Below are 13198 nucleotides of genomic sequence, written 5' to 3' on the forward strand. Positions count from 1 at the left end.
CCAGGTGGAGGTAATTGAATCATGGGGGCAGTTTCCCTTATGCTGTTCTAAACTGTCCTGTGCAGTAAAGTAGTCACAAGAGATCTAGTCTTGAGACCAGTAAGTCTCAAGAGATCTGATAGTTTTATAAGTGTCTGGCATTTCCCATATTGGCACTCATTCTCTTTCCTGCCCCACTGTGAAGAGGTATCTTCCACCATAACTGTAAGTTTCCTGAGGACCCCCAAGCCATACTGAACTGTTAGTCAATTAAACACCCTCCCTTAATAAATTACCCAGCCTCAGGTATTTCTTCATAGCAGCGTGAGAACGGACTAATACAACTGGTTTGCACCCTTCATCCACTCTCACAGATACACAGAGGGGTCTCACACTGTTCTTTCCACTCACCCTTTATTCCAACCAAAACAAACTTGTGACGTTATTAGGGAAATGAGTTTTAATCACTCACAGACACACACACTCACATTATTAAGGAATGGGTTTTCATTACTCACTGAGACACACACACACATCGATGTAGGGGTGAGGAAAGACATTAAATTTATTTGGTGATTTAGTTTAGAAAAGTTCTTTCATGTTTTAATAAAAGTTACAAATACACATGTACTCATGACAAAGCTGGAGTGAGGCATAAAGATGTAATAAAGGCATAAATTTTGCCCAAAATTTAATAAGAGGAATGCAAGCATTTCTTTTCATTAAAAGGAACAAGGTGTGATAATAAATAATAAACAAAAACTGAGTGGTTAGAGTGGCAATCCCTTCCTGCCATCACCAGCATTTAAGTCTTCCCCCGGTGGAGAGGAGGGGGCCAGAGGGACTGTGAATTCCCCTGCTTTCAGAGAAAGCTGCAATCCTTTCTCAGGGGCAACATCGTAGGAATAATGAAACAATAGTAAGAAACGCTACTTGTCAGTACCATTTTATATTAATACTCAAATGAACCAGCATTATCTTCTGAAGCTGGAATCTGCACACACACTTTCTTCCAGTTACATGAGTCAGACTCTGCATGGTTACATGTGGGTCCCTGCACCAATGGGCAGAAGCTTCTCTCTCACAAGGTAGCCTTTGGAGGGGCCAGGGATCCTTCTTTGGCTGGCACTGTAAAGGTATTGATCCTGATACGGGGAAACACTCCTTAAAATCTCTCAAGGCTGTTTACTGATCTGTTTAATGGTAATAACAAGAGTTCCTACCTCAAAGGACTGTCATGAAGATTAAAGTAGTAAGGTAAATAAATATGCATTTAGCTAATTTCCCAGAACTAAGAAACTCAAAATATATACTAGACCACTTGTCAATATTATTATTCTATGTGCAGTCTGGCAGTACACATTCATTTGCCTGTAACCTTCATTGGCTCCCACCTAACCTTCATTCATTAAAAAAAAAAAAAAAGGAAGGTGGGGCCTGACCATAAATTGGACAGACCTTCCAGAGTGAAACCAGGCATTGCCAGGCACAGTAGGAGAACAACCTCAACAAGGAGCTCTGATTTTCCTCTAAGCTGCTCACACTTTGTCTTCATGTTTTTCTGATCCTGACAACCGCAGGCATTCAGAAGACAAGCAAGACTTGGACAGGGCTGCAAACAGACAAGTGCCCATTCTCTTCATAGACAGCACATTAGGGTTCAAAATTTATTCCTAGCAGTCTGAAATTAGGCTGCTAATTGCAGGAGGAAAGGAAATCTTACTGAATTGGGGCTGTTGGCATAATTCTTCATAGACCTCAAATTATTGTTAGATCAGATTTACACAAGATGTCTTTGTTCTATAGTGCCAATAATCATTCCCTTCCAACTCTCTAGTTATGGGGAATATGATTATCATTTTTTATACTCAAAACCATTAATTTTTATCATTCCTTATCTTGGAGGACAAAACTGAAACACAGATGAGAGATAAAATATGATAGTAGAATGGGGAGTGGGGTAGGGACGAGATTCCATCCCTTACGGTTGAATCCCTTCTTTGGTGTTCCTAATCTTGCCTGACACATTGAAACAGGAAGAAAAAAGAAATGCACACATATATTTTCAACTATACCATGACACTTCAGTCTCCACTCTGAGGCACTTTCAGGCTCCCCCACCTTCACTCACTTCCCCAACACCCATCCTGCAAGGCTGCCGATGGACTGATAACAAGACCGGGAATACTTACTCAGGGGAAGCTTTAAAGTACTAGTGTAAAAGGATGGAAAAAATTTGGAAATACTAATATTTTACCCCAGTGGTTCCATGCTTCTCTTCTTCCTACTCCACTCAATTCACAATGCCAGACTTTTCTACATGTATTAACCTCAGTAGGAAGTAATACAACAGAATGAAAAGCAAGGAAACAAGAAACCCTTTTTTGGCTGTGGGGTTTTCTAAGCCTCTGCCACCTGGGTCCTGAGACAATTCCATCCATGGTTTAGCCAGCATGGTGGATGGATTAAAGATAAGGACCCTCGCTCTCACACTACCAACACGACCACTACCACATTAGCTTAGAAAAGATTCTCCCAAGCTGAAAGAAGAGGAAAGAGACAAAAGGTAAATAATGGGAATGAATAGATGGTAGTGGGTCCAATAAAGTTGACTGTACCTTGACTTTCGAGCTGGGAAAGGGATAAAAACCCAAAATAGGTTTGTGTGATATGAGAGCAGAGGGATCTTGCCTCATTATGGTAATAGATTCCTAAGTGGCTTAGCCCTAGAGAGGAACCACTGACCACCAGAGCTAAGCAGGAAGGGCAACAGAGCCCGTCAGAAATTCCCTGAGGGTGTCCCTGTGATGAGAACCCGGGTCATCTCAGGTGACCAGCATCAACTGGTGACCAAGGACAAAAATGGATCATTTTCCCTGTGGTCTTGGCACATATAAGCCATCTCCACAGTTAGGTACAGCCCCAAGCGTAACAGGCATAATTGACTGAGAGTAAATTACTACTGCTCAGCAGCATGGGGGCTTAAAATAGAAAGTTTAATGACAGAAGAATAAAGTAAGTTACATTTCTTGCATACCTGAGTGTGTATGCCAAGACTTGAACCAAATGCGTCCCAGTACCATCAACTTGTACATGGAACACGATATGAATGGGCTCCCAGGATTTAGCAACTCGGGGCCATGTGTGGCACAGCTGTTCCTTAATGGACTGGCAGCAGGAGAACACATGCCTTCTTAGAAGATCTTTCAGCCTTGATTACAAAAGACAAGCCAAAACAATAAGAGAGCTCTTGTGTGGTCTAGGGGATGGTGTGGAGGAAGAAAAGAAACAATCTGCTAATTAGAAGATGAAATCTTAGTAGTAAACAGCCAAGCTTCCAAAGTGATTCTATATTTCTAAGGTCCTACTGGCTTTTCCAGGCTTTAACACAAGAATGCCCAAGCGGCTCACGGTAAAGAGAATGATTCCCAAAGTCACTTCCAGTAAATAAATAAATAAATAAATAAATAAATAAATAAATAAAATAGCTTTGGGCAACTTGAGAAAAGGATATTGGTTGAAAAACTCTAAAACAGTTCTGTAAAATTTTTAGGGCTGAATATTCTATGCCCATAAAACGGGGAGGTTGAGGGCTGCTCTGCAGGTGCCTATGTAATTACTTCCAGTGACTGGTGAAACTCTGCTCCTCAAAACATGCTGTCCACAATGAGGGGACAAAGTTATAAAAAGGGGCCCAGGGAAGGAGCACTTCAAGTCAGGGCAAGGAAAGAAAAAGTGGTGTAGGTGGACTGGTAGGCAAAGGGAGAGAAAGAAATGGAGATGATTAAAAAATGATAATAATAACTGGAGCTAGAAAGAGAAGTGAATCTTTAAGAGAACCAGCCCAGGAGCCATTCATCTCCAAATCGCGTATTGGCTTGGCTTCTTGGTTTTACAGCTTGTGGTCTCATTAGAAGGCAGCCTTTGTTCCACACAAGACTGAACCAAGACAAGCATGTGTAGAGGGTGAAGATTTTGCCGAGTCTGGTGTCATTTTTTTTTGTCTCCTTGGACACCCTTTCAGCTACTCCTGTCTGTGACAGTCAAGCACTCAGCGAACTCTAGCCACTCCCACACTGTGGAGAAAAGAAATCTGTTGAATTAAAACTGAAGATGTTATTAGCAAGGCATTAGAGACTTAATATATATAACCCTTTCCTTGTTCCATCTTCGGGGCAATGCTTCGCACACGCACACACACACACAACCTCATGATGGATTTTTTTTTTTTGTCTACTTTGCAGGAAAATCATGACAGAATTTTAGGCACTAGAGTATGAGTGGGGAAGATATTTCCTATGATTCATTTATTCATTAAGCATTATTGAGCATTTATCTATGCCAGGCACTGTTCTGGAGTATCAAGGATTCAATGAGCACTAGGACATATTTTAAAAGAGAAGACCTTTCAAATCACCACATATAAAAGTGATTATTTACATCACATGCTTATAAATGCAGGAATCTTTGTCTGGCATACCCAAATTTCAGAGTATAATGTTCAAATTCTATGCTAATTTTGTTTAAAGTGTTCAATATCCAAGAGTGCTCCCTGTTTTCCAAACTCCAAGGCACCCAGAATAGCATCATTTACTAAATGGCATCTTCTGACAATTAAATCATCTACAACAGAAGCCAAGGGGTAATTCTCAGGAACAGTTCTCATCTTGTTTATGTCATGTAGGCTGCCTAATGAATGACTCTATCACCTCTCATATTTACATGTGCACTCCAGTTTACACATCTTATTTATTCCTTAGCTCCAGGAAGAATCACTCTGTTTTAGCACAGTAAAAAAAGACCAGCAGTGGATAAGGGACAATGGTGGTTTTGCTCTAGCCCAATCCTTTAATGACTAATAGCCTCAGAGGACACGGACTCCAGTTAACACCTTCATGATCTACAAATGTTGGTGTGCCTCGGAGTGCTCCCTCCATCAGGTTGTAGACTGTAACCATGCTCAAGCCTCTTTCAACCCAAAACTTTCTTCATCACCCTCTAAGCATCACCTTCTCCACACTAGTGCTTTATGCCTTCACAGACAAACTTCTTGAAAGATCCACATCCCCCTCTTCACCTTCTGTGGGTTCCTCTACCTGTCCCACTCTGGTTTCTGCACCCAGACTCCACAGAAACAATCTGGTTGACGTTACCAAAGATTTCCCACTTGCTATATCAAAGGATAGTTCTCAGCACCTCAGGCTTCATTCGCATGAATGTATCACAACTGATGTAAACTTTAATCTCAATATCTAACTGGTTGAAAGAAAGCTGAAGTTTGTCCTGGAAGACCCCCTGTGAAAGTTCTGCATAAGGAAGGGATATCTCACCTCCGAGCTAGTTTCTGCCACCTATACTGCTGCTGCTTCGCCTTCTCCCAGGGAGTGGTCCTACCCCTACCAACCCTGTGACAGCTACTCCGCTGCAGTCCACTGGGCTCCAGAACGTTCACAGAACACTCACCTCCCCAGACCACCCACCATCGCTTACCCTTTCCTTCTCTTATTTATAAGGAAGCTCCCTCTGCTTCTTACAAGCAGTTCTACCATTGCAAGCAGATGCATTCCTAAAAACACATTTCTTTCCCTTATAAAAGAGCCAAGATCTTTCCAGGGCGCTGAAAAATTTTATGTATTGGAGATGTGGTATGAGGCTAAAGGCACAACCAGGAAGGGCAACCACAGATACACCATATTTGGAGCTTCTACTACTGCTACAAAAGCTCATATTTCTTGAACTCCTGCTGTATGCCGGACATTCTTCCTCATGCTTATTATCCCCATTTTACATATGAGGAAACAAAAGCCCAGGTCCCATTTGTTCCTATCCATGTGAAGCCATAATCCACTCCATCATTCAAATATTTTCTTTTCCCCCAATCAGGAATCACTTCATCTGGACTCATTTGAAGATCCCTTATGTTTAAACCCCCATGATACAGGTTCAAGTTTCCTCCCACAGAGTCCTCAAGTCGCATGCACCTGAGGGCATGTTGCCCTCAGTGAGAGACTTGGTGCTCTCACTGCTCTGCGGTGGTACAGTCATTCTCTAGAACAATTAGGAAACGTGGCAGACAGGCCAGAACACTCGGAAGCATGTAGCTTCTGTGCCACAGTGATTCTTCTCTCTAACTCGGCCAAAATGTCCGTGTGCTGATTTCATCTCTCTGCAGTAGCTGTGGACCCCAGGGGACTCTCTCAAAACTCTCTGTCTTTTGGTTTCCAGTACACCCCCTGATACCTATTCCTCCTCCCTCTTCCATGGAAGCCCCTTCTTAGTTGATTTTAGAGACCCCTAGCTCAACATATCCAAAAACAAACTGGCTCCCCATTTGCTTTTCCTTTTCCTACATTTTCTACCTTGGCACCACCATCCACTCAGTCAATCAAACAGAACTCCTCTTTTCCCCATCTCCTTATTTATTCGAACAAAGTTTCTTAGCACTTACAGCTATAAATGAGAAACAAAGCAATATTATTTATGTTAAATCTTTTCTCATTACAGCAATAATTACTATTCATCCACAGACACAAGAACTACTTTGGGGTTGGAGGAGCCACATTTATCTCCTTAAAATACACATTTCCCAAGTATTTGTTTTTACTAGTGATTAACCAACATCTAAAAATATTGTTTTGATCAATCGTAGAAGAGTAATCATTGCAAATGATAACTCAACTGAGAAGCGGTTTTTAACGCTTTATAACTTATGTTAGTTTCAATGCTGATATCCTGTTTGTGAGATTGTACTATTGTTTTACAAGATGCTACCATTAGGGGAAATGGGTAAAGGTTATACAGAATGTTTTTGCATTGTTTCTTACAATTACATGTGAATGTATAATATCTCAAAATAAAAAGTCTAGTTTAACAAAACGTGATCACAAAGGAGTTGTTGTATTCAAAAGTTTTAGCTGAGAAGCAGGTAACCAACTAGACTGAAAAAAATATGTGTATGTTACAATAGTATAAAATTCTATAGAAGTGAAATGGAAACACAAATTTACAGAGACAAAAAAAATGAACACTTGCCCAATGTTTAAAAAGTACATGACCATGATTTTTAAATAAATGATGGTGATTTTCAAATTGGTATGGTACTGAGAAGACACTTACGAAAGTAAATTTAAGATTTATTTTTAAATGATAGAAGTTTAAAATAAAATTATATGCCCCAATTACTCTCTTTGCTACTATTAAACCTATTATTGGATGTTTAGGTGTTATTCTAAGAATGTGTGAAGGTATGCTGAGTATTTTGAGTCTCTTCACAGGTACAACAGAAAAAGTAAGTTTGAAGAGCACTGCTGTGGCCATGCAAAGCACACCCACTTCTAAGTGTGTGCTGAACCCTGCCATCTGCCAGTTCTTCCACTCTGGAATGCTCTTCTGTGTCTGCCAAGCAAGCTCCTGCTTATCCTTCAATTCCCATCTCAAGCTTCAGCCCCTCTGGAAACTCTTCGTTAATGCTTTCAGCACAATTAGGCACCTTCCTTTCCATGTTCCTGCCTAACTTCATGTATGGTGCCGTCACAGAGTATTATAAATCTGTATTACATATCTGTCTCCCAATCATGCTGTGCACCCCTTAAGGGCAGACTGTTTTCATTATTCCATCTATGGCATTGCCACAAAACACAGTCAAGTTTTTCTTTGAATGAATCAATGACGATGAGTATGGTATCCAAGGCTTATAAAAGGGCTGGTTTATGACTAACTTAAGTGTTCTGCTTTTAAAGATATGTTTTCAATTCAAGCATTGTTTACCATGGCTAAAAATGCTCAAACTGCTGAATATTAGAGCTCAAGAGGATCCCACTCATTGATCCACCTGTAAAAAGATTTTTCTTTGTGTTAACACAGCATTGAAAGCACAAAATCATACGAAAGGGCAGAAATGGTGTTGATGGCAAATCAAGATGACAAATTACCTTGGTCTTTCCACATAGTGACTTAAGCCATTGATAGTCAGAAATTGGATTCAGTCTTCAAACTTCCAGGCTAGTGTGCTTATCTGCTAGTTCACTCAGCAGACCCTGAAAATGTAGGGCCTTTACATGCTAACACAAACAGATAATCCCATCTTGAGTCTCAAAAAGGCTCTATTTAGAAAATTCTGAATGTCTTCCTCTATCATGTTATGCCAGTTATCTGTACTACTCTACACCTAATTTTAGTCAATACAGTTGCTTTGTTTAATCAATTATGTTGAACAAGAAGAAATAAATAAGAACACAAACAATTTCCTATTGAATCAGATCTGTGAGCTGTTCAGTCTAGTTTTTTACTTCTGAAAAGCACATTAATAATCATGTTGTAGGGGAGTACAGTTATTTCTCAAAGGATTAAGAATAAAATATAAATATCCCTTGCTTCTTTTGCAATTCCATTATAAGTCAGTGATTCATGAGACAATTTAAGCATTTCTTGAAACCGTTTAAATTTAGTACATTTACTCAACTATACCTTCATTCAATGATCACTCACAGAGCACCTGTTATATGCAAAATACCTTGCTTATTTATAGAGATCATAGATGTCTATCAGATTTCACCAGTTTTTACATGCAGTCGTGTGTGTGCGTGTGTAGTTGTATGCAATTTATCACATATATACATTTGTGTAATCACCACCACAGTCAAGATACTGAACTGTTCTATCACTATTAACATGTCCCACCTGCTATCCTTTATGTCACACATACATCTATACTCTTCTCAACCTCCAACCATGTATTGCTTCCTCATTCTTAAACCCTAGAAATCACTAGTTTGTTCTTTATCGCTAGAATTTTACCATTTTGAGAATACTGCAAATGTGAAATGTTACACCATGTAACTTTTGAGATTGGCTTTTTTTTTTTTTCACTTAGCATAATGCCCTTGAGATCCATCCAAGTTGGTGGATGCATTAATACTTCGTTGAGTATTATTTCATTGTGTGGATGTACACAGTTTATTTAAGCATTCAGTACTGAAGGATGCTTTTGCCATTTCCAATTTGGGGCTACTATATAGAAAATAGAAAGCTGCTATGAAGATTCATTCATGTACAGGTTTTTTAAGTGGACATATATTTTAATTTCTCTAGGATTAATGACCAGGAGTCCAATTACTGGATCATATGGCAAGTGTATGTTTAGTTTTATTGAAAATTGCCAAAGTATTCTCGAGTGGCTGTGCCATTTCACTTTCCCACCATCAATGTATGAGAGATCCCATTTTTCTGTATCCTTACGAGGATTTAGTATTGTCATTATTTTTTATTTTAGCTCTTCTGGTAGGTTTGTAGTGTTACCTTGCTGTGGTTTAATTTGCACTTCTCTAATGGTTAATTTTATTGAACATTGTTTTATAGATTTGTTTTCCATCTGTATATCATCTGTAGTAAAAATGTCTGTTCACGCCTTTGCCTATTTCTAACTGAAATATTTTTGTTTGTTTTACTGTTGAGTTTTGAGAGTTCTGTATATCTTCTAAATACAAGTCAGTTGCCAGATTCGTGTTTTGTAAATATTTTCTTTCTGTTCATCTTGTTCGCAGTTTATAAAATATCTAGAATCTGTGGCTTGATATCTTTTGTCAGTTTGCAAGATTCTCGGCCATTATCTCTTTGAATATTGTTTCTGCCACCAATTTGTTTGTCTTCTTCTAGAACTCTAATTTACAATAGAAATTTTTCATGGAGTCTTAAATGTTTCCTAAGATCTCTTCTATATTTTCACAGCACTTTCTTTTTCAGAGCTTCAATTTGTAAATTTTCTACAATGGTCTAGTTCTTAAATTCTTTCTTCTGTTCACAAACCCATCTATTCATTTCTTAATTTTTCTTACTGGTATCTATTTTTAGTTCTAAAATGTCCATTTGATCCACTATTAGAGATTCCAGTTCTCTGAAGAAACTATGCATTTTCATCTATTTTTACATGTTAATCATTATTAAAGCCAGTGCCCAATAATGCCAATACCTGGATAATTTTTATTGTGTATGATTTGTTTGTTTGGTTTATCATCATTTGACCCTGTCTCTGGAAATAGTTGATATTTCCTTATTGATTGCTAGACACTGTGCATGAACAATTGTAGAGGCTTTTGATTATGTCTTTCTCCAAAAAATATTTACCTTTCTTTTGCTAGGCAGTTAGAATATAGGCAGATAAACTTCCTCCAGACAGGGATTAAGAGTGTTTCAGGAGGAAACATAAAAATTCTAGAAGATAACATTGGAAAAACTCTTCTAGACATTGGCTTAGGCAAAGAGTTCATGACCAAGAACCCAAAAGCAAATGCAACAAAAACAAAGAAAAACAGATGGGATACATATCAAAACCACAATGAGATACCACATTACTCCTGCCAGAAAGGCCATAACTTTTTTAAAAAATAAAAAAATAATAGATGTTGATGTGGATGTGGTGAAAAGGGAACACTTTCACACTGCTGGTGTGAATGTAAACTAGTACAACTACTATGAAAAAACAGTATGGAGATCCCTTAAGAACTAAAAGTAGATCTACCTTTTGATCCAGCAATCCCACTACTGGGTATCTAACCAAAGGAAAAGAAGTCACTATACGAAAAAAAAAAAAAAAACACTTGCACACACGTTTATAGCAGCACAATTCACAATTGCAACAATACGGAACCAGCCCAAATGTCCATTAATCAATGAGTGGAAAAAGAAAATGTAGTATATGTATATACCATGGAATACTACTCAGCCATAAAAAGGAACAGAATAATGGCATTTGCAGCAACATAGATGGAGTTGGAGACCATTATTCTAAGTGAAGTAACTCAGGAATGGGAAACCAAACATCATATATTATCACTTATAAGTGGGAGTTAACTATTAGGATGTAAAGACATAAGAATGATACAATAGAACTTTGGGGACTCAGGAGGAAGTGTGGGAGCAGGGCGAGCGATAAAAGACTACACACTGGTACAGTGTACACTGCTTGGGTGATGGGTGCACCAAAATCTCAGAAGTCACCACTAAAAAATTTGTCCATGTAACCAAACACCACCTGTTCCCCCAAAACACTATTGAAATGTTTTTAAAAGAGTGTTTCAGGCTGGATTTTAGGCTTTGTATAAGCTGTACTACTTCTGTTTACCCTTGCACAGAGAGTGTCTCAGAGCCCCTCCTTCTTGACAAGGCCTCAACTCCCAATTTTGTCTCTTCTGTTATGAGACTCCTAAAATCACTGTTCAGCTTTTTAATCTCTTAGAAGTTATTTTCTACATGTTTTCTTGCCCAGTGTCCCTGAGAATGTAAGTTTAGTAACTAATAAATATCTTATAAGAAAATCACAAGCAGAAAATCAGGCTTACTTTTTGTGATTTCCATTTCTCTAGGATCCTGGTCTCTCAAGTTTTAGTTGCCCTGAAAACCTGAACTCTAATTTTTGTCTTGAGACCAAAGCAAGCTCTTGGCTGCTGCTCTCTGCTCTGTCTCTATGTCTTCCACTGAGAATCTGGCAATTTCCCTGAAAGGAAAAAGACTAAGTTATATACATGACTCACTTCAATGCATTTTTCTTCTTTCTGGGATTGGACTCCTCATGTCCTTGTTGCCTTAGCCAGTCTGATGCCTCCAAATAAATAATTTTTAAAGTATTTTATCCATTTTTGTAGTTGAATGAGTCTTGCCAATGCCCAGTTCTAATAAAGTTAGAAAACATTAAATGGTATGCCCCAGCCCAACAATTCTTATCAAGAAGTCATGACTTGTCTCCACAATGGCCAGGAAGATAATTTTTAAAGGTCTTTTAACCAAATAGATTCAGTTCCTCTTGATAGACCTGGGCCTCATGGAAGCCACTGCTGGGTAAACCTTGCTATCAGGACCTCCACAGACATACACCAGAAAGGTTATTCTTGGTGATGGGAGTGTGCACCAAGTTGCAGATATTTTCTTACAGTGTTATATGTCCCCTCTGCTACTGTTGCTTTTGATTAGCATAACTCAAAACACCCATACTCACTATTAAATGAATTACAGTAATATAACTTTCTAGTCCACCCATTGCTACCAGGAAGGCTAGAATGAACCACACTAGCTTTCATCTGGAAAGCACAGAGGTGTCTCCAGTTTACCCGACCATCTTGGAAATGTATGACTGAAACTACAGCCCTTTTCTGTCAGCTGTATCAAAAATCCTTTAGAACTGTTCCTGAAACCAATAGCCATGAAGTGCAGCCTATGACTTACAAATTTGTTTTCTGACAGGCCCAACAAAATGTCTCATCCCACCCGGCAACCTCTCTTTCCCTAGTTTTTCACTCATAGTAATTGTAGATAAATCTGAATGCCTTCTTTGGTTTATACTGGATCCCTGAAAATATCAGGTCCTTACTTGAGGAACCTGACAATATGTTATCAACACATGCAATGCTCTTGCCTTGGTAGCCTCAGGCCACCACTAACATAACAAATTTCTGATTTCTCATGTACTGAGAACTAAAAATACAGTTTAGTGATAAAAGGACTGCAGGGCTCTAAAACTGAATCAGGTACTATATAGCCAATGAAACCCAGCTATGCATGCTAGCAAAGCATTTAATTTGGATCTTTACATGTTTAATTTGTTATACATATATGTGTATACATACATTTGCATATAGCCTCCATTTTCCGGTATATGTAACCCTTTTGGATCTCAATCTGATTCACTCTGTGGATTTTCATCACTGTTTCACACTTGAACCGCATTGAACAGCAACCTTTTCTTTTTTTTTTGTCTATCGCTAACGCATTGCTCATCTTCCTCCTTCCCCAATCTACAACACTGGTTATCTTTTGAATACTTGCTCATGTTTTCTATGATTGTCAATTCAATATGTTCTAGACTTCACTATGACCATGTGTTTGACATATACAGCATTATGTTCTATTTCTTTAATTTATTCCTCTCTGCTTCTTATTTGATTACTAGGAAGACTAACTTTGCAGTACCTTTTAAAAATCATTTGTAAAATTCTTTCCAGTCTGTCTAACCATTCTTTTTCCAACACAAAATATTACTCTCAATTTTGGTAACTTATTTTAAAATAAATTTTTATAGAATGCTGTCTAGGACTTTTTGGAAATGTATACTAATTATGTTCATTAATTACTCTTTATCCATATGTTTATAAAACGGATGTAATCACTCTTCTTGCTTGGTCAGTAAGATTTCCCTTTATAATAATAAGACACTGTAAAAAGGATTGTC

At 38.4% G+C, this 13198-nt stretch overlaps 1 protein-coding gene across 1 annotated transcript in view; it reads right to left on the reverse strand.

Annotated features, from left to right (window-relative positions):
- The window catches only part of PAPPA2 (pappalysin 2), a 302050-nt gene that overhangs the window by 168714 nt on the left and 120138 nt on the right, over positions 1–13198 (reverse strand). The gene's annotated exons all lie outside the window — the stretch shown is intronic.

Source organism: Pongo abelii, chromosome 1 (genome assembly GCF_028885655.2).
Source record: "Pongo abelii isolate AG06213 chromosome 1, NHGRI_mPonAbe1-v2.0_pri, whole genome shotgun sequence".
NCBI lineage: Eukaryota > Metazoa > Chordata > Mammalia > Primates > Hominidae > Pongo > Pongo abelii.